Raw genomic sequence first — 20,943 nt, forward strand, 5'->3', positions numbered from 1 at the left:
CGTTCCAAAGTGAGATGCACCGCATGGTAGTAGGAGAGTGTGGTAATTTGAGACCACCTTGATGTTCCTTCTATACAGTATTTAATGCTTAAACATGGGTTTGTGGCCTGCCCAAATGTAATCCCTGATTTCTCTGACGTCCTAGTGGATGCTGGGAACTCCGTAAGGACCATGGGGAATAGCGGCTCCGCTGGAGACTGGGCACAAAAGTAAAGCTTTAGGACTACCTGGTGTGCACTGGCTCCTCCCCCTATGACCCTCCTCCAAGCCTCAGTTAGATTTTTGTGCCCGGCCGAGAAGGGTGCACACTAGGGGCTCTCCTGAGCTTCTTAGTGAAAGTTTAGTTTTAGGTTTTTTATTTTCAGTGAGACCTGCTGGCAACAGGCTCACTGCATCGAGGGACAAAGGGGAGAAGAAGCGAACCTGCCTGCTTGCAGCCAGCTTGGGCTTCTTAGGCTACTGGACACCATTAGCTCCAGAGGGACCGAACACAGGCCCAGCCTCGGAGCTCGGTCCCAGAGCCGCGCCGCCGGCCCCCTTACAGAGCCAGAAGCAAGAAGAGGTCCGGAAAAATCGGCGGCAGAAGACATCAGTCTTCAACAAGGTAGCGCACAGCACTGCAGCTGTGCGCCATTGTTACTCAGGCACACTTCACACTCCGGTCACTGAGGGTGCAGGGTGCTAGGGGGGGGCGCCCTGAGCAGCAATGTAAACACCTTGGCTGGCATAAATACACCACATATAACCCCCAGGGCTATATGGATGTATTTTAACCCCTGCCAGAACTCACCAAAAAGCGGGAGAAAAGGCCGCCGAGAAGGGGGCGGAGCCTATCTCCTCAGCACACGGGCGCCATTTTCCATCACAGCTCCGCTGGAAGGACGTCTCCCTGACTCTCCCCTGCAGTCCTGCACTACAGAAAAGGGTAAAAAAGAGAGGGGGGCACTAATTTGGCGCAGTTTTAATACTAACAGCAGCTATAAAGGGAAAAGCACATTTTATAGTGGTATTCCTGTCTATATATAGCGCTCTGGTGTGTGCTGGCATACTCTCCCTCTGTCTCCCCAAAGGGCTAGTGGGTCCTGTCCTCTATCAGAGCATTCCCTGTGTGTGTGTGTGTGTGTGTGTGTGTGCGGTGTGTCGGTACGATTGTGTCGACATATTTTGAGGAGGTAAATGAGATGGAGGCGGAGCAATTGCCTATTATAGAGTTGTCACCCCCTAGGGAGTCGACACCTGAGTGGATGAGCTTATGGAAGGAATTGCGTGACAGTGTCAGCTCTTTACGACAGACAGTTGACGACATGAGACAGCCGGCTACTCAGCTTGTGCCTGTCCAGGGGTCTCAAACGCCATCAGGGGCTTTAAAACGCCCGTTACCTCAAATGGCAGACACAGACACGGATACTGACTCCAGTGTCGATGATGAGGAGACAAACGTGACTTCCACTAGGGCCACACGTTACATGATTGAAGCAATGAAAAATGTATTGCATATCTCTGATAATACAAGTACCACTAAAAAGGGTATTATGTTTGGTGAGAAAAAACTGCCTGTAGTTTTTCCTGTATCCGAGGAATTAAATGAAGTGTGTGATGAGGCGTGGGTTTCCTCCGATAAAAAACTGATAATTCCTAAAAGGTTATTGGCATCGTACCCTTTCCCGCCAGAGGATAGGGCACGTTGGGAAACACCCCCTAGGGTGGATAAAGCACTCACACGCTTGTCTAAACAGGTAGCACTACCCTCTCCTGATACGGCCGCCCTAAAGGAACCTGCCGATAGAAAGCTGGAGAATATCCTAAAATGTATATACACTCACACGGGTGTTATACTGCGACCAGCAATCGCCTCAGCCTGGATGTGCAGTGCGGGCCTGGCGTGGTCGGATTCCCTGACTGAAAATATTGATACCCTAGATAGGGACAATATATTACTGACGATAGAGCATTTGAAGGATGCATTTCTATATATGCGTGATGCACAGAGGGATATTTGCCGACTGACATCAAGAGTTAGCGCGCTGTCCATTTCTGCAAGAAGAGGTTTATGGACGCGGCAGTGGTCAGGTGATGCGGATTCTAAAAGGCACATGGAAGTATTGCCTTATAAGGGGGAGGAGTTATTTGGGGTAGGTCTATCAGACCTGGTAGCCACGGCAACTGCTGGAAAATCCACATTTTTACCCCAGGTAGCTTCTCAACCTAAGAAGACGCCATATTATCAGGTGCAGTCCTTTCGGCCCCATAAGGGCAAGCGGGCAAAAGGCGCCTCATTTCTGCCCCGTGGCAGAGGGAGAGGAAAAAGGCTGCAACAAACAGCCAGTTCCCAGGAACAAAAGCCCTCTCCCGCCTCCGCAAAGTCCTCAGCATGACGCTGGGGCTTTACAAGCGGACTCAGGCACGGTGGGGGCCCGTCTCAAGAAGTTCAGTGCGCAGTGGGCCCACTCACAAGTGGACCCCTGGATCCTTCAGGTGGTATCTCAGGGGTACAAATTGGAATTCGAGACGTCTCCCCCTCGCCGTTTTCTAAAGTCTGCTTTACCGACGTCTCCCTCAGACAGGGAGGCAGTATTGGAAGCCATTCACAAGCTGTATTCCCAGCAGGTGATAATCAAGGTACCCCTCCTACAACAGGGAAAGGGGTACTATTCCACACTATTTGTGGTACCGAAGCCGGACGGCTCGGTGAGACCAATTTTAAACCTAAAATCCTTGAACACTTACATACAAAGGTTCAAATTCAAGATGGAGTCACTCAGAGCAGTGATTGCAAACCTGGAAGAAGGGGACTATATGGTGTCTCTGGACATCAAAGATGCTTACCTACATGTCCCCATTTTCCCTTCTCACCAAGGGTACCTCAGGTTTGTGGTACAGAACTGTCACTATCAGTTTCAGACGCTGCCGTTTGGATTGTCCACGGCACCCCGGGTCTTTACCAAGGTAATGGCCGAAATGATGATACTCCTTCGAAGGAAGGGAGTTTTAGTTATCCCTTACTTGGACGATCTCCTGATAAGGGCAAGATCCAGGGAACAGTTGGAAGTCGGGTAGCACTATCTCAGACAGTGCTGCGCCAGCACGGTTGGATTCTCAATATTCCAAAATCGCAGCTGATCCCGACGACACGACTTCTATTCCTAGGGATGATCCTGGACACAGTCCAGAAAAAGGTGTTTCTCCCGGAGGAGAAAGCCAGGGAGTTATCCGAACTAGTCAGAAATCTCCTAAAACCAGGCCAAGTCTCCGTGCATCAATGCACAAGGGTCCTGGGAAAGATGGTGGCTTCTTACGAAGCAATCCCATTCAGCAGATTCCACGCAAGAACCTTCCAGTGGGATCTGCTAGACAAATGGTCCGGGTCGCATCTTCAGATGCATCAGCGGATAATCTTGTCACCAAGGACAAGGGTGTCTCTCCTGTGGTGGTTGCAGAGTGCTCATCTTCTAGAGGGCCGCAGATTCGGCATTCAGGACTGGGTCCTGGTGACCACGGATGCCAGCCTGAGAGGCTGGGGAGCAGTCACACAGGGAAGAAATTTCCAGGGCTTGTGGTCAAGCCTGGAGACATCACTTCACATAAATATCCTGGAGCTAAGGGCCATCTACAATGCTCTAAGCCTAGCAAGACCTCTGCTTCAAGGTCAGCCGGTGCTGATCCAGTCAGACAACATCACGGCAGTCGCCCACGTAAACAGACAGGGCGGCACAAGAAGCAGGAGGGCAATGGCAGAAGTTGCAAGGATTCTTCGCTGGGCGGAAAATCATGTGATAGCACTGTCAGCAGTGTTCATTCCGGGAGTGGACAACTGGGAAGCAGACTTCCTCAGCAGACACGACCTCCACCCGGGAGAGTGGGGACTTCACCCAGAAGTCTTCCACATGATTGTGAACCGTTGGGAAAAACCAAAGGTGGACATGATGGCGTCCCGCCTCAACAAAAAACTAGACAGGTATTGCGCCAGGTCAAGGGACCCTCAGGCAATAGCTGTGGACGCTCTGGTAACACCGTGGGTGTACCAGTCAGTGTATGTGTTCCCTCCTCTGCCTCTCATACCCAAGGTACTGAGAATCATAAGAAGGAGAGGAGTAAGGACTATACTCGTGGCTCCGGATTGGCCAAGAAGGACTTGGTACCCGGAACTTCAAGAGATGCTCACAGAGGACCCGTGGCCTCTACCTCTAAGAAGGGACCTGCTCCAGCAGGGACCCTGTCTGTTCCAAGACTTACCGCGGCTGCGTTTGACGGCATGGCGGTTGAACGCCGGATCCTGAAGGAAAAAGGCATTCCGGATGAAGTCATCCCTACCCTGATCAAAGCCAGGAAGGATGTAACCATACAGCATTATCACCGTATTTGGCGTAAATATGTTGCGTGGTGCGAGGCCAGGAAGGCCCCTACAGAGGAATTTCAACTGGGTCGTTTCCTGCATTTCCTGCAAACAGGACTGTCTATGGGCCTAAAATTAGGGTCCATTAAGGTTCAAATTTCGGCCCTGTCGATTTTCTTCCAGAAAGAACTGGCTTCAGTTCCTGAAGTTCAGACGTTTGTCAAGGGGGTACTGCATATACAGCCTCCTTTTGTGCCTCCAGTGGCACCTTGGGATCTCAATGTAGTTTTGGGGTTCCTAAAATCACATTGGTTTGAACCACTCACCACTGTGGACTTAAAATATCTCACATGGAAAGTGGTAATGCTGTTAGCCCTGGCTTCAGCCAGGCGTGTCTCAGAATTGGCGGCTTTATCCTATAAAAGCCCTTACCTAATTTTTCATACGGACAGGGCAGAATTGAGGACTCGTCCTCAATTTCTCCCTAAGGTGGTTTCAGCGTTTCACTTGAACCAGCCTATTGTGGTACCTGCGGCTACTAGGGACTTGGAGGACTCCAAGTTGCTGGACGTAGTCAGGGCCCTGAAAATATGTTTCCAGGACGGCTGGAGTCAGAAAATCTGACTCGCTGTTTATCCTGTATGCACCCAACAAGCTGGGTGCTCCTGCTTCTAAGCAGACTATTGCTCGTTGGATTTGTAGTACAATTCAGCTTGCACATTCTGTGGCAGGCCTGCCACAGCCAAAATCTGTAAAAGCCCATTCCACAAGGAAGGTGAGCTCATCTTGGGCGGCTGCCCGAGGGGTCTCGGCTTTACAACTTTGCCGAGCAGCTACTTGGTCAGGGGCAAACACGTTTGCTAAATTCTACAAATTTGATACCCTGGCTGAGGAGGACCTGGAGTTCTCTCATTCGGTGCTGCAGAGTCATCCGCACTCTCCCGCCCGTTTGGGAGCTTTGGTATAATCCCCATGGTCCTTACGGAGTTCCCAGCATCCACTAGGACGTCAGAGAAAATAAGAATTTACTTACCGATAATTCTATTTCTCGTAGTCCGTAGTGGATGCTGGGCGCCCATCCCAAGTGCGGATTGTCTGCAATACTTGTACATAGTTATTGTTACAAAAATCGGGTTATTATTGTTGTGAGCCATCTTTTCAGAGGCTCCTCTGTTATCATGCTGTTAACTGGGTTCAGATCACAGGTTGTACGGTGTGATTGGTGTGGCTGGTATGAGTCTTACCCGGGATTCAAAATACTTCCTTATTGTGTACGCTCGTCCGGGCACAGTATCCTAACTGAGGCTTGGAGGAGGGTCATAGGGGGAGGAGCCAGTGCACACCAGGTAGTCCTAAAGCTTTACTTTTGTGCCCAGTCTCCTGCGGAGCCGCTATTCCCCATGGTCCTTACGGAGTTCCCAGCATCCACTACGGACTACGAGAAATAGAATTATCGGTAAGTAAATTCTTATTTTCTCTGACGTCCTAGTGGATGCTGGGGACTCCGTAAGGACCATGGGGAATAGACTGCTCCGCAGGAGACTGGGCACATCTAAGAAAGATTTAGGACTATCTGGTGTGCACTGGCTCCTCTCCCTATGACCCTCCTCCAAGCCTCAGTTAGATTTCTGTGCCCGGCTGAGCTGGATGCACACTAGGGGCTCTCCTGAGCTCCTAGAAGAAAGTATAGTTTAGGTTTTTTATTTTCAGTGAGACCTGCTGGCAACAGGCTCACTGCAACGAGGGACTAAGGGGAGAAGAAGCAAACCTACCTAAGTGGTGGTAGCTTGGGCTTCTTAGGCTACTGGACACCATTAGCTCCAGAGGGATCGAACACAGGACCCAACCTCGTCGTCCGTTCCCGGAGCCGCGCCGCCGTCCCCCTTACAGAGCCAGAAACAAGAAGGTGGTCCGGAAAATCGGCGGCTGAAGACTTCTGTCTTCTCCAAGGTAGCGCACAGCACTGCAGCTGTGCGCCATTGCTCCTCATGCACACCACACACTGCGGTCACTGATGGGTGCAGGGCGCTGGGGGGGGGGGGGCGCCCTGAGCAGCAATAATAACACCTTGGCTGGCAAAACTAACACCATATATAGCCCCAGAGGCTATATAGGTGTATATTAACCCCTGCCAGAAACGATAAAATAGCGGGAGAAAGCCCGCCGAAAAAGGGGCGGGGCCAACTCCATCAGCACACTGGCGCCATTATTCCCTCACAGCTTCGCTGGAAGGAAGCTCCCTGGCTCTCCCCTGCAGTCCTGCACTACAGAAAGGGTAAAAAAGAGAGGGGGGGCACAATTTAGGCGCAATATATATATATTATAGGCAGCTATAGGGGAAAACACTCTGTATAGTGATATCACTGTGTTATATAGCGCCCTGGTGTGTGCTGGCATACTCTCCCTCTGTCTCCCCAAAGGGCTTTGTGGGGTCCTGTCCTCTGTAAGAGCATTCCCTGTGTGTCTGCTGTGTGTCGGTACTGCTGTGTCGACATGTATGATGAGGATAATGATGTGGAGGCGGAGCAAATGCCTGTGAATGTGATGTCACCCCCTGCGGGGTCGACACCAGTGTGGATGGACTTATGGAAGGAATTACGTGACAGTGTCAGCTCCTTACATAAAAGGTTTGACGACATAGGACAGCCGGCTACTCAGCTTGTGCCTGTCCAAGCGTCTCAAATGTCATCAGGGGCTATAAAACGCCCGCTACCTCAGATGACAGATACAGATGTCGACACGGATACCGACTCCAGTGTCGACGATGATGAGACGAGTGTACCCTCCAATAGATCCACCCGTTATATGATTGAGGCTATGAAAAATGTTTTACACATTTCTGATACCCCAGGTACCACAAAAAAGGGTATTATGTTTGGTGAGAAAAAACTACCAGTAGTTTTTCCTGCATCTGACGAATTAAATGAGGTGTGTGAGGAAGCGTGGACTTCCCCAGATAAGAAATTGATCATTTCTAAACGGTTAATGGCTGCGTACCCTTTCCCGCCAGAGGATAGGTCACGCTGGGAATCACCCCCTAGGGTAGATAAAGCATTGACACGCTTATCAAAGAAGGTGGCACTACCGTCTCCGGATACGGCCGCCCTAAAAGAACCTGCTGATAGAAAGCTGGAAAGTACCCTAAAAGCTATATACACACACACTGGCATTATATTGAGACCCGCTATTGCATCAGCTTGGATGTGCAGTGCTGCTGCTGCGTGGTCAGACTCCCTGTCGGAAAACATTGATACCATGGATAGGGACAATATTTTGCTAATGATTGACCATATAAAAGACGCGGTCTTATACATGCGTGATGCACAGAGGGATATTTGCCGGCTGGCATCAAAAATAAGCGCTATGTCCATTGCCGCCAGACGGGGGTTATGGACTAGGCAATGGTCAGGTGATGCCGACTCCAAGCGGCACATGGAAGTTTTACCCTATAAAGGGGCGGAACTTTTTGGGGAAGGTCTTTCAGACCTCGTTTCCACAGCTACTGCTGGGAAATCGACTTTTTTGCCACAGGCTACCCCACAGCAAAAGAAAGCACCGTATTATCAGGTACAGTCCTTTCGGCCCCAGAAAAATAAGCGGGCTAGAGGCTCATCCTTTCTGCCGAGGGGCAGAGGAACGGGGAAAAAGCTGCAGCACACAGCTAGTTCCCAGGAGCAGAAGTCCTCCCCTGCGTCCGGTAAGTCCACAGCATGACGCTGGGGCTGCTCAGGCGGAATCTGGAACGGTGGGGGCACGTCTCGGGTTTATTAGCACACAGTGGGCTCTCTCACAAGTGGATCCCTGGGTCCTTCAAGTAGTATCTCAGGGGTACAGGCTGGAATTCGAGACGTCTCCCCCCCCACCGTTTCCTAAAATCTGCCTTGCCGGCAACTCCCTCTGCCAGGGAGGCGGTGTTGGTGGCTATTCAAAAACTGTATTCACAGAAAGTGATCGTCAAGGTACCCCTCCTTCAGCAAGGAAAGGGTTACTACTCCACAATGTTTGTGGTACCGAAACCCGACGGTTCGGTGAGACCCATCTTAAATTTAAAAACCTTGAACACTTATATCAAGAGGTTCAAGTTCAAGATGGAATCGCTCAGGGCGGTTATTGCGAGCCTGGAGGAGGTGGATTACATGGTATCCCTGGACATCAAGGATGCGTACCTGCATGTCCCCATTTACCCTCCGCACCAGGAGTACCTCAGATTTGTGGTACAGGACTGTCACCATCAGTTTCAGACGCTCCCGTTCGGGTTATCCACGGCACCGAGGGTCTTTACCAAGGTAATGGCCGAAATGATGATAGTCCTTCGCAAGAAGGGAGTTTTAATTATCCCGTACTTGGACGATCTCCTGATAAAGGTGAGGTCCAAAGAACAGTTGATAGTGGGGGTGGCACTTTCTCAGGAAGTGCTACAGCAGCACGGCTGGATTCTAAACATTCCAAAGTCACAGCTGGTCCCGACGACACGTCTTCTGTTCCTGGGAATGATTCTGGACACAGACCAGAAAAGAGTGTTTCTTCCACTGGAAAAAGCCGAGGAATTGTCATCTCTGGTCAGAGACATTCTAAAACCAGGAAAAGTGTCGGTACATCAATGCACACGAGTCCTGGGAAAAATGGTAGCTTCGTACGAAGCAATTCCATTCGGAAGGTTCCACGCAAGGACGTTCTAGTGGGACCTGTTGGACAAATGGTCCGGGTCCCATCTCCAGATGCAACAGCGGATAACCCTATCGGCCAGAACCAGGGTGTCGCTGCTGTGGTGGCTGCAGAGGGCTCATCTACTAGAGGGCCGCAGATTCGGAATACAGGACTGGGTCCTGGTGACCACGGATGCCAGCCTTCGGGGCTGGGGAGCAGTCACAAAGGGAAGAAATTTCCAAGGACTGTGGTCAAATCAGGAGATTTCTCTTCACATAAATATCCTGGAGCTAAGGGCCATTTACAATGCCCTAAGCCAGGCAAGACCCCTGCTTCAAAACCAGCCGGTACTGATCCAGTCAGACAACATCACCGCGGTCGCCCATGTAAACAGACAGGGCGGCACGAGAAGCAGGATGGCGATGGCAGAAGCCACAAGGATTCTCAGATGGGCAGAGAATCATGTGTTAGCACTGACGGCAGTGTTCATTCCGGGAGTGGACAACTGGGAAGCAGACTTCCTCAGCAGGCACGACCTCCACCCGGGAGAATGGGGACTTCATCCAGAAGTCTTCCAAATGCTGGTCAACCGGTGGGAAAAACTACAGGTAGACATGATGGCGTCCCGCCTCAACAAGAAGTTGAAAAAATATTGCGCCCGGTCAAGAGACCCTCAGGCGATAGCGGTGGACGCTCTAGTGACACCATGGGTGTACCAGTCGGTTTATGTGTTTCCTCCTCTACCTCTCATACCCAAGGTACTGAGAATAATAAGAAGGCGAGGAGTGAAAACCATACTTGTGGTTCCGGATTGGCCAAGAAGAGCTTGGTACCCGGAACTTCAAGAGATGCTTACAGAGGACCCTTGGCCTCTGCCGCTCAGACAAGACCTGCTGCAGCAGGGACCCTGTCTGTTCCAAGACTTACCGCGGCTGCGTTTGACGGCATGGCGGTTGAACACCGGATCCTGAAGGAAAAGGGTATTCCGGAGGAAGTCATCCCTACCCTGATCAAAGCCAGGAAGGATGTCACCGCAAGACATTATCACCGCATTTGGCGAAAATATGTTGCTTGGTGTTAGGCCATGAAGGCCCCGACGGAGGAATTTCAACTGGGTCGATTCCTGCACTTCCTGCAAGCAGGGGTGACGTTGGGCCTCAAATTGGGGTCCATAAAGGTCCAGATTTCGGCTCTGTCGATTTTCTTCCAAAAAGAACTGGCTTCACTGCCCGAAGTTCAGACTTTTGTCAAAGGAGTACTGCATATTCAGCCTCCTTTTGTGCCCCCAGTGGCACCTTGGGATCTCAATGTGGTTTTGGCATTCCTGAAATCACATTGGTTCGAACCACTTAAGACTGTGGATTTAAAATATCTCACGTGGAAAGTGGTCATGCTGTTGGCCTTGGCGTCGGCCAGGCGGGTTTCAGAATTGGCGGCTTTGTCTTGTAAAAGCCCTTATCTGATTTTCCATATGGATAGGGCAGAATTGAGGACTCCGTTTCTCCCAAAGGTGGTCTCAGCTTTTCACTTGAACCAACCTATTGTGGTGCCTGCGGCTACTAGGGACTTGGAGGATTCCAAGTTGCTGGACGTAGTCAGGGCCCTAAAAATTTATATTTCCAGGACGGCTGGAGTCAGAAAGACTGACTCGCTGTTTATCCTGTATGCACCCACCAAGCTGGGTGCTCCTGCTTCTAAGCAGTCTATTGCGCGCTGGATTTGTAGCACTATTCAGCTGGCGCATTCTGCGGTAGGCTTACCGCAGCCTAAATCTGTAAAAGCCCATTCCACACGGAAGGTGGGCTCATCTTGGGCTTTACAACTTTGCCGAGCAGCTACTTGGTCGGGGGCAAACACGTTTGCAAAATTCTACAAATTTGATACCCTGGCTGAGGAGGACCTGGAATTCTCTCATTCGGTGCTGCAGAGTCATCCGCACTCTCCCGCCCGTTTGGGAGCTTTGGTATAATCCCCATGGTCCTTACGGAGTCCCCAGCATCCACTAGGACGTCAGAGAAAATAAGATTTTACTCACCGGTAAATCTATTTCTCGTAGTCCATAGTGGATGCTGGGCGCCCATCCCAAGTGCGGATTGTCTGCAATACCTGTACATAGTTATTGTTACAAAAATCGGGTTTTGTTGTGAGCCATCTCTTCAGAGGCTCCATTTGTTATCATACTGTTAACCGGGGTTCCTATCACATGTTTTATGGTGTGATTGGTGTGGCTGGTATGAGTCTTACCCGGGATTCAAAAATCCTTCCTTATTGTGTCAGCTCTTCCGGGCACAGTTCCTAACTGAGGCTTGGAGGAGGGTCATAGGGGGAGGAGCCAGTGCACACCAGATAGTCCTAAATCTTTCTTAGATGTGCCCAGTCTCCTGCGGAGCCGTCTATTCCCCATGGTCCTTACGGAGTCCCCAGCATCCACTACGGACTACGAGAAATAGATTTACCGGTGAGTAAAATCTTATTTTTTCGTTTAAGAGCAGTAAACCAGGCACGTGGGGGTATGGGTCGTTAGGGCGACACAACGTATGTCGACAGGGTCACTAGGTCAACAGGTCAGAAGGTTGACATGAGTTATTTTTTCTTCCTATTTTGGCGCTCGGCACAGGTTATCGTTCCCAATTGTAGTCCACGTGGATCGTAAAGTATGAAAGTCCAAAATGGGAAAAAAAGTGAAACTCATGTCGTCCGAACCTTTTGCCCCTGTCGTCCGAACCTTTTGCCCCTGTCGTCCGAACCTTTTGCCCCTGTCGTCCGAACCTTTTGCCCCTGTCGTCCTGTTGATCGTATCCCGCACGTGGAATAGCAATATGCAGGGTCAGGAGGAGGTAAAGTACCCTAAATAAGATATTCATTTTGATGACTCCAATCCGCCCCACCCAAGAAATTCTCTTAGCACCCCAAATAGAGAGGACCGTGTGAAGCTTAGCCAATAAAGGAGGAAAATTAGAAGAAAAGATTTGGGAAATATACCTATTCAAAATAGCCCCAAGGTATTTAAGCTGCGTGGGATGCCATGAAAAAGGAGATATAGATCGGAGCACCTGTAAACTTGTCTGATCCAAGGTGATATTCAGAGCTACAAACTTGGATAAATTAACTTTAAAGTTAGAAAAGGCTCCAAAGCGCCTAAATTACAAAAGAAGGTTCTGAATCTAAATTAGTGGATTAGAAACCACAGCTAGGAGGTAATCGGCAAACAATGCAATCTTATGCTCCCTATCGCCTACCATTATCCCCTTTTTATGTTCATGTTTTGTAGCGTGGCCCTCACCAGGGCTTCCATACAAAGAACAAATATCAATGGAGATAAAGGGCAGCCCTGACGAGTGCCGTTCAAGATTTGAATTGGGTCCGAGAGCTCCCCTTTAATACATACGTGAGCTGGCTGATTAACATAAAGTGCCAGGATTCTTTGGAATCCTACTTGTTCCAAGCCCAGAAGCTCCAGTACTCATAAAAGGAAATCCCATTCTACCCTGTCGAATGCCTTCTCTGCATCTGCTGAATGTAAAATAGTCGGGGACTTAAGATTTGAGGCTAAGTATATCAGATCTAAAACTTTAGTAGTGTTGTCTCTGGCCTCTCGACCAGGAACAAATCCTACCTGATCTGAATGAATTAGATTTGGAAGAAGCAATTTGATGCTTTAAGCTATAAGTTTAACAAATAGTTTGACGTCGACATTCAACAGGGAGATGGGCCTATAGCTGGATCACAGGGCTGGGTCTTTTCCTTTCTAAGGAATGACTGAAATATGAGCAAGCAAAGATTGGGAAGCGAAAGGAGACTGGTCTGAAATCTGATTAAATGCACGGAGCGTCAAAGGGGAAAGAGCATCACCGAACATCTTATAATATGCAATAGAGTACCCATTAGAGCCTGGACACTTACCATTAGGAGTAGATTTTATTACCTCCTCCGGTTCCGTTGCAATAAAAGGAGCCTGCAAGGCCTCCATTTCCTCCCACGTAAGTGTTGGAAAATTTTACTTCTCTCAGGTATTCTTTAATAGAAGCCCTCCGAGATAAATCGTCCCCCTTCTCATTGAAGTCTAATAGGTTATACAATTTGGAATAGGAAAAAATGAAAGGCCGCAGCTATGTCTTTAGTGGTGTTGCAAGTGGACCATTGTGTGATTTGATTTGAGCAACAAATGCAGCCGCTTGTTGAGCCTGCAATGCCCTTATCAACATTTTGCCTGGTTTATTTCCCCACAGAAAGTAGCGACTAAGACATTTATGTGCATCCATTTTAATTTTCTCAGACAAAAGCGTTAAGATCCTTACGAGCATTTAAAGAAAAATTGAAAGGTGTCAGGCGAGAGAGAAGACTTTTGCAAAAGCTCAAGGTGTTGTATTCTCTGAATCAGGGCTTCCTGAGCTGCTAGACGTCGTTTTTTCATATACGTGCCCAGTTGAATAAACTTACCTCTTATTACGCACTTGTGCGCCTCCCAAACCGTTAACTTGGAAATGTCAGCTTGGTATCGTTAGTATGTACCTAGTCAGCTATCACTTCCCTAATCTGCTGTTGACAGTAAGGGTCTTGGAGGAGCTGCTTATTTAGTCTCCAAGTAGAAGATGTCGAGTTTGAGACCGGTAAAACAAAAATGAAAGAAACTGGAGCATGATCTGTCCAGGTGATATGGCCTATATTGGATGCCGCAGCCAAATGCAAAAATCTGTGAAATGAAAATGTAGTCGAGCCTAGTGTAAACAATATGTGGGTGGGAATAGAAGGTGTAATCACGTGTAGAGGGGTGTTGAATACGCCAAGTGTCAATCAGTTGATGGCTATGAAGGATTCTTCGCTCTCTACAATGAAGCTTATCTGAGTATCTCGGAGAGGGATTAGAAGAGTCTAGGCGGGGGTCTATGGACCAGTTAAAATCCCCTCCAAAGAATAAAACACCTACTATATAGGGCTGAGCCAAGGAGAGAACCTTCTCAGGAAATGCGGGTTGGGCCCTGTTAGGGGCGTAGACATTTATGAAGGTGAAGTCTTGATTGGAAACCTTACAATTGAGTAACTGTCCTGTCAGGAATCAATTGGTGGCATGCAGTATCAGTAATAGCAACATGCCAAGCGATGAAAATAGCCAGTCCTAGCGTTATGCCCTCAGAATTATTTAAAAAGTATCTGCTAGGGAAGTTCCTATTTCTGAAAGAAGGGCTGGCCCCCTCCTTAAAGTGGGTTTTCTGTAGGAAAGCTGTATCCGCCTTCTCGGCCTTCAATTCTCAAAGAGCCAGTTACCTCCTTTCAGGATTATTGAGTCCCTTTATGTTAACAGAAACCATGTTCACTTTAGCCATTGCATAACATAAAGACTGTTAACAGACATATTACAAATATGACAAGATCCCGCATAATAAGAGGGAGTCGAATATTTATCCGACCCAGCGGTGTTAGGCAGGAAACACGGGTCCTTTTTCTGTGTGAAAGGGTCAACCCACGTGAAATTCCAGAGACTTCAATCCAGGAATCTGCCAGAGTTGGAGATCCGGGTTGACCCTCTCACACAGACGTAAACCCGTGTTGATCCGCAAATTACCGGGTAGAAGTTCTTGACCCGGTAATTTGCTTGTCTGTGTGAAATGGCGGGTCAGGCAGGGACCGGCAAAATAACTAGGCACTGAAATGGGTAGAAGTGTTGTTTCTGGGGACGTGCTGGTGTTTGTAAGCTAAAAGTGTTTGTGTCAAAGTTGCACTTTAGCAGCTGATGTAGATGGTCTCCCATTTTTAGACTCCATCGCTAAAGGGAGAAAGGTTTTGTTTATAATACGTGGAAAAGTGATATGTTAGTGCCTTGGGTATTGTCCAGATCTCCCAGTGTACAATTTACGTGGTGTTTGACATAAGCAGTAGAATATCTGTTGCAGGCACAGGTAGGTATCGGTGGTGCATGTCTGATTGTCACAGTTCTTGAAAAGGAAAACTTTGTGATTTAATGGACAAGTTTAAAGCAGTCCCAGTAATTTACCACAAGGCGCCAGTGGTGCAGTCATAGCCAGATTAAGGGGGGGATGCAGGGCATACTGTACCCCCATACTGTACCCCGGTCCCCCTTTGTCAGTGGGCCTCCCTGGCCACAGCACACTGACCTCAATAGTTTTACCTGTTAAGCAGCAGCAGAACCAGCAGCCAGAATGTGAGCAGGACAGTATGCAGTGCAGGTAGAGACACAGGAATATGATGTTTCATTAGCTACTGACAGAGCTTTCTGACCAGAGGAGAGATAGGAGGGTGGAGAGAGCTGTAAGTGACAAAAGGATCCCAGCTTCTCCTCCTCTCTACCTGGGTGTGAGTCCCCACCTGTTATGCAACTAAACCATTTGGGTCTAGAGATAGACACACACAGAGAGTCCACCTGAGTCCTGTCCCAGTGTGTAAGTAGTACAGAGGCTGCTGCTATTCTTGCATGTGACCAGATAAATTATTTTATTTTTCTATGTGTATTTTAAGGTTAAGCTATCTTTGTTCCAATACAAGAAAAGTTTATAAAATAGTTGTTTTTCAATTAGGTGGAGCTATAAACAGTACCCAGGTATTATTAAACTGTTAGTTAAAACTAATATACACCATTGGTTTAAATTTTTAATATACACAATCTATACCTCCCACCGTGACCCATTCCAGGAGGAGCAAAATGCTCTCTACCTGGACTTTCTTATCAATTAAATAGTTCAACACAGGTATCGCCAATAATAATATTAAGTGGGAAGTCCCGGTAGAGAGCATTTTGTCCCTCCTGAAATGGGACATGTTGGGAGGTATACACAATTTAATATACATCCCCCACCTTCCATCGGGGCCCCCCTGTCTTAAGTGCCCCGAGCACCACCAAGGCTTAATCTGGCCCTGGGTGCAGTGCAATTAGCAGACTTATCAAAGTCTGAAGCTGGGAATATATTTACAGTGTAGTCCACTAGAGGTATTCGAGCTCCAATGAAGATACCTAAAGACAGCACTGAGTCCAGGCGGCCTGGCGTTAATCAACCTTAGAACCACTGTACCAAAAACTTTAATGTGATTACCTGAGAAAACTGAGGGACTCGCCACCATCGAAAAGCAGTGCAATGGTCAGTTGATCCATGTAAGATCAGTGGACCAAGAGGAGAGAGATGAACATGTAAAAAGTATGCACAGATTTTTGTTGCACAGACATTAGATATATTACTCAGCCTAAATTTCCAATGTAAACAATATCAAAACCACTAGGGTAAAGTTAGAGACAAAAAAAAATATTGATAAATGCTGCAGCTTGAAAAAAATGTGGTGCCTTCTGAAGTTTCCTGGTTTTCTTCTGTCAGAAAGTATCACAGGAGCAAACACAGATTTTTCAAGGGGGATTTGGGGGTGAGGGGGAGCGGAGTCCAACAGCAGATTGCATGTGATCGGAGCTGCTGCAGCTCCCTTGGCCATCTGTATCCAGTGCAGAGAGCTCTCCGTCTCTGAAAGAAAATGTGGTCTGTCAGGGGTTTTCTGGGCACTCAGAAACCCCCCTGCGTCCGCCACTGTATTGCATGTGCCTTTTTTCTGGCTACAAATGTCTCTAGAGCACATAGTGGTCAGTGAGAATAAATGTGGAATATAAATTAATGGTTAAAAACAGCATGGAGGATAAAGGCAGAAGGATATAGAAATGTGGTGGTGGGTTATCTTTAGAGTATTTCAGTTAATTGTGGGGTGCGTACAAAATAAATTTTTCTCTAACGTCCTAGTGGATGCTGGGGACTCCGTAAGGACCATGGGGAATAGACGGGCTCCGCAGGAGACTGGGCACTCTAAGAAAGATTTAGTACTACTGGTGTGCACTGGCTCCTCCCTCTATGCCCCTCCTCCAGACCTCAGTTAGAATCTGTGCCCGGACAGAGGTGGGTGCATTTTAGTGAGCTATCCTGAGCTTGCCTAATAAGAAAGTATTTTAGTTAGGTTTTTTTTATTTTCAGAGAGTTTCTGCTGGCAACAGACTCTCTGCTACGTGGGACTGAGGGGAGAGAAGCAAACCTACTAACTGCAGCTAGGTTGCGCTTCTTAGGCTACTGGACACCATTAGCTCCAGAGGGTTCGAACACAGGACCTGACCTTGTCGTCCGTTCCCGGAGCCATGCCGCCGTCCCCCTCGCAGAGCCAGAAGTCAGAAGCCGGCGGGTTGAAGAAAGAAGACGTCAAAATCGGCGGCAGAAGACTCCTGTCTTCATATGAGGTAGCACACATCACTGCAGCTGTGCGCCATTGCGCCCACACTAACCCACACACTCCGGTCACTGTAGGGTGCAGGGCGCAGGGGTGGGGGGGGCGCCCTGGGCAGCAATTAGATACCTCCTGGCAAAAGCAGCATATATACAGTTGGACACTGTTATATGCATGAGCCCCCGCCATTAATTTTACACAAAATCGCGGGACAGAAGCCCGCTGCTGAGAAGGCGGGGCCTTCTTCCTCAGCACTCACCAGCGCCATTTTCTCTCCACAGCTCCGCTGAGAGGAAGCTCCCCAGGCTCTCCCCTGCAGACTCACGGTAGAAAGGGTAAAAAGTAGTGATGAGCGGATTCGGTTTTACTCGGTTTTACTCGGTTCTCAAAACGGCATCTTATTGGCTCACGGATGTCACGTGTTTTGGATAGCCAATAAGATGCCATTTTGAGAACCGAGTAAAACCGAGTAAAACCGAACCTCGCTCATCACTAGTAAAAAGAGAGGGGGGGGCACATAAATTTAGCGCATTTAATATATATACAGCAGCTACTGGGTAAACACTAAGTTACTGTGTGATTCCTGGGTCATATAGCGCTGGGGTGTGTGCTGGCATACTCTCTCTCTGTCTCTCCAAAAGGCCTTGTGGGGGTCCTGTCCTCATATAGAGCATCCCCTGTGTGTGTGGTGTGTCGGTACGCGTGTGTCGACATGTTTGACGAAGAGGGCTATGTGGAGGCAGAGCAAGTACAGATGAATGAGGTGTCTCCGCCGACGGCGCCGACACCTGATTGGATGGATATGTGGAAGGTGTTAAATGATAATGTAAACTCCTTACATAAAAGGTTGGATAAAGCTGATGCCTTGTGACAGTCGGGGTCTCAGCCCATGCCTGATCCTACAGTGCAGAGGCCGTCAGGGTCTCAGAAGCGCCCACTATCCAAAATGGTTGACACAGATATCAACACGGATTCTGACTCCAGTGTCGATGACGATGATGCAAAATTGCAGCCTAAAATGGCTAAAGCCATCAGCTACATGATTATAGCAATGAAGGATGTATTGCACATATCGGAGGTAAACCCTGTCCCTGACAAAAGGGTGTATATGTATGAGGAGAAAAAGCAAGAGGTGACTTTTCCCCCTTCACATGAGTTAAATGAATTATGTGAAAAAGCATGGGATTCCCCCCGATAAGAAAGTGCTGATTTCCAAAAGGTTACTTATGGCGTACCCTTTCCCGCCAACGGACAGGATGCGCTGGGAATCCTCCCCTAGGGTAGATAAAGCTCTGACACGCTTATCTAAAAAGGTGGCCCTGCCGTCACAGGATACGGCCGCCCTAAAGGATCCTGCAGATAGGAAGCAGGAAAGTATCCTGAAGTCTGTTTATACACACTCAGGTACTATACTGAGGCCGGCAATTGCGTCGGCCTGGATGTGTAGTGCTGAAGCAGCATGGACAGATAATCTGTCTGAGGAAATGGATACCTTAGACAAGGATACCATTTTACTGACCCTGGGGCATATAAAAGACGCTGTCCTATATATGAGGGATGCCCAGAGGGACATTTGCCTACTGGGCTCTAGAATAAATGCAATGTCAATTTCTGCCAGAAGGGTCCTGTGGACTCGGCAATGGACAGGTGATGCAGACTCCAAAAAGCACATGGAGGTGTTACCTTACAAGGGTGAGGAATTGTTTGGGGACGGTCTCTCGAACCTAGTTTCCACAGCTACGGCTGGGAAGTCAAACTTTTTGCCATATATTCCCTCACAGCCTAAGAAAGCACCGTATTACCAAATGCAGTCCTTTCTATCACAGAGAAGCAAGAAGGTCAGAGGTGCGTCCTTTCTTGCCAGAGGCAGGGGTAGAGGAAAGAAGCTGCACCATACAGCTAGTTCCCAGGGACAGAAGTCCTCCCCGGCTTCCACTAAATCCACCGCATGACGCTGGGGCTCCACAGGAGCCAGGAGCGGTGGGGGCGCGTCTCCGAAATTTCAGCCACCAGTGGGTTCGCTCACAGGTGGATCCCTGGGCTATACAGATTGTGTCTCAGGGATACAAGCTGGAATTCAAAGTGATGCCCCCTCACCGTTACCTCAAATCGGCCCTGCCAGCTTCCCCCATAGAAAGGGAAGTAGTGTTAGCGGCAATTCACAAGTTATATCTCCAGCAGGTGGTGGTAACGGTTCCCCTCCTTCAACAAGGAAGAGGATACTATTCCACAATGTTTGTGGTACCGAAACCGGACGGTTCGGTCAGACCCATATTGAATTTAAAATCCCTGAACATTTATCTGAAAAGATTCAAGTTCAAAATGGAATCGCTCAGAGCGGTCATTGCAAGCCTGGAAGAGGGGGATTTTATGGTGTCTCTGGACATCAAGGATGCTTACTTGCATGTCCCCATTTATCCACCTCATCAGGAGTACCTCAGATTTGTGGTACAGGACTGTCATTACCAATTCCAGACGTTGCCGTTTGGGCTCTCCACGGCACCGAGAATATTTACCAAGGTAATGGCAGAAATGATGGTGCTCCTTCGAAAGCAAAGAGTCACAATTATCCCATACTTGGACGATCTCCTCATAAAGACGAGGTCCAAAGAACAGTTGATAATCAGCGTAGCACACTCTCAGGAAGTGTTGCAACAGCACGGCTGGATTCTGAATATTCCAAAGTCGCAGCTGATTCCTACTACGCGTCTGCCTTTTCTGGGCATGATTCTGGACACGGACCAGAAGAAGGTGTTTCTCCCGGCGGAGAAGGCTCAAGAGCTCGTGACTCTAGTCAGAGACCTCTTGAAACCGAAACAAGTGTCGGTGCATCGCTGCACACGAGTCCTGGGAAAGATGGTGGCATCATACGAAGCCATTCCCTTCGGCAGGTTCCATGCGAGGATCTTTCAGTGGGATCTGTTGGACAAGTGGTCCGGATCGCATCTTCAGATGCATCGGCTGATCACCCTGTCCCCGAGGGCCAGGGTGTCTCTTCTGTGGTGGCTGCAGAGTGCTCACCTTGTCGAGGGCCGCAGGTTCGGCATACAGGACTGGGTCCTGGTGACCACGGATGCGAGCCTCCGAGGATGGGGGGCAGTCACTCAGGGAAGAAACTTCCAAGGGTTGTGGACAAGTCAGGAGGCTTGTCTGCACATAAATATCCTGGAACTAAGGGCCATATACAACGCCCTGAGTCAAGCGGAGCCTCTGCTTCGCAACCAACCGGTGCTGATTCAGTCAGACAACATCACCGCAGTGGCTCATGTAAACCGCCAGGGCGGCACAAGAAGCAGAGTGGTGATGGCAGAAGCCACCAGGATTCTTCGTTGGGCGGAGAATCACGTGCAAGCACTGTCAGCAGTGTTCATTCCGGGAGTGAACAACTGGGAAGCAGACTTCCTCAGCAGGCACGACCTCCACCCGGGAGAGTGGGGACTTCATCACGAAGTCTTCACACAGATTACAAATCGATGGGAACTGCCACAGGTGGACATGATGGCGTCCCGTCTCAACAAAAAGCTACAAAGGTTATTGCGCCAGGTCAAGAGACCCTCAGGCGATAGCTGTGGACGCCCTGGTAACACCGTGGGTGTTCCAGTCGGTCTATGTGTTTCCTCCTCTTCCTCTCATACCCAAGGTGCTGAGAATCGTAAGAAAAAGAGGAGTGAGAACAATACTCATTGTTCCGGATTGGCCAAGAAGGACTTGGTACCCGGAACTGCAAGAAATGCTCACAGAGGAACCATGGCCTCTGC

The 20,943-nt window shown here is 48.9% G+C and overlaps 1 protein-coding gene across 2 annotated transcripts in view; it reads left to right on the top strand.

The window, feature by feature from the left end:
- Positions 1 to 20,943, top strand: part of SPPL3 (signal peptide peptidase like 3) — a 252,056-nt gene that overhangs the window by 190,329 nt on the left and 40,784 nt on the right. The gene's annotated exons all lie outside the window — the stretch shown is intronic.

The sequence above is a fragment of the Pseudophryne corroboree genome, chromosome 1, assembly GCF_028390025.1.
Source record: "Pseudophryne corroboree isolate aPseCor3 chromosome 1, aPseCor3.hap2, whole genome shotgun sequence".
NCBI classification, from domain to species: domain Eukaryota; kingdom Metazoa; phylum Chordata; class Amphibia; order Anura; family Myobatrachidae; genus Pseudophryne; species Pseudophryne corroboree.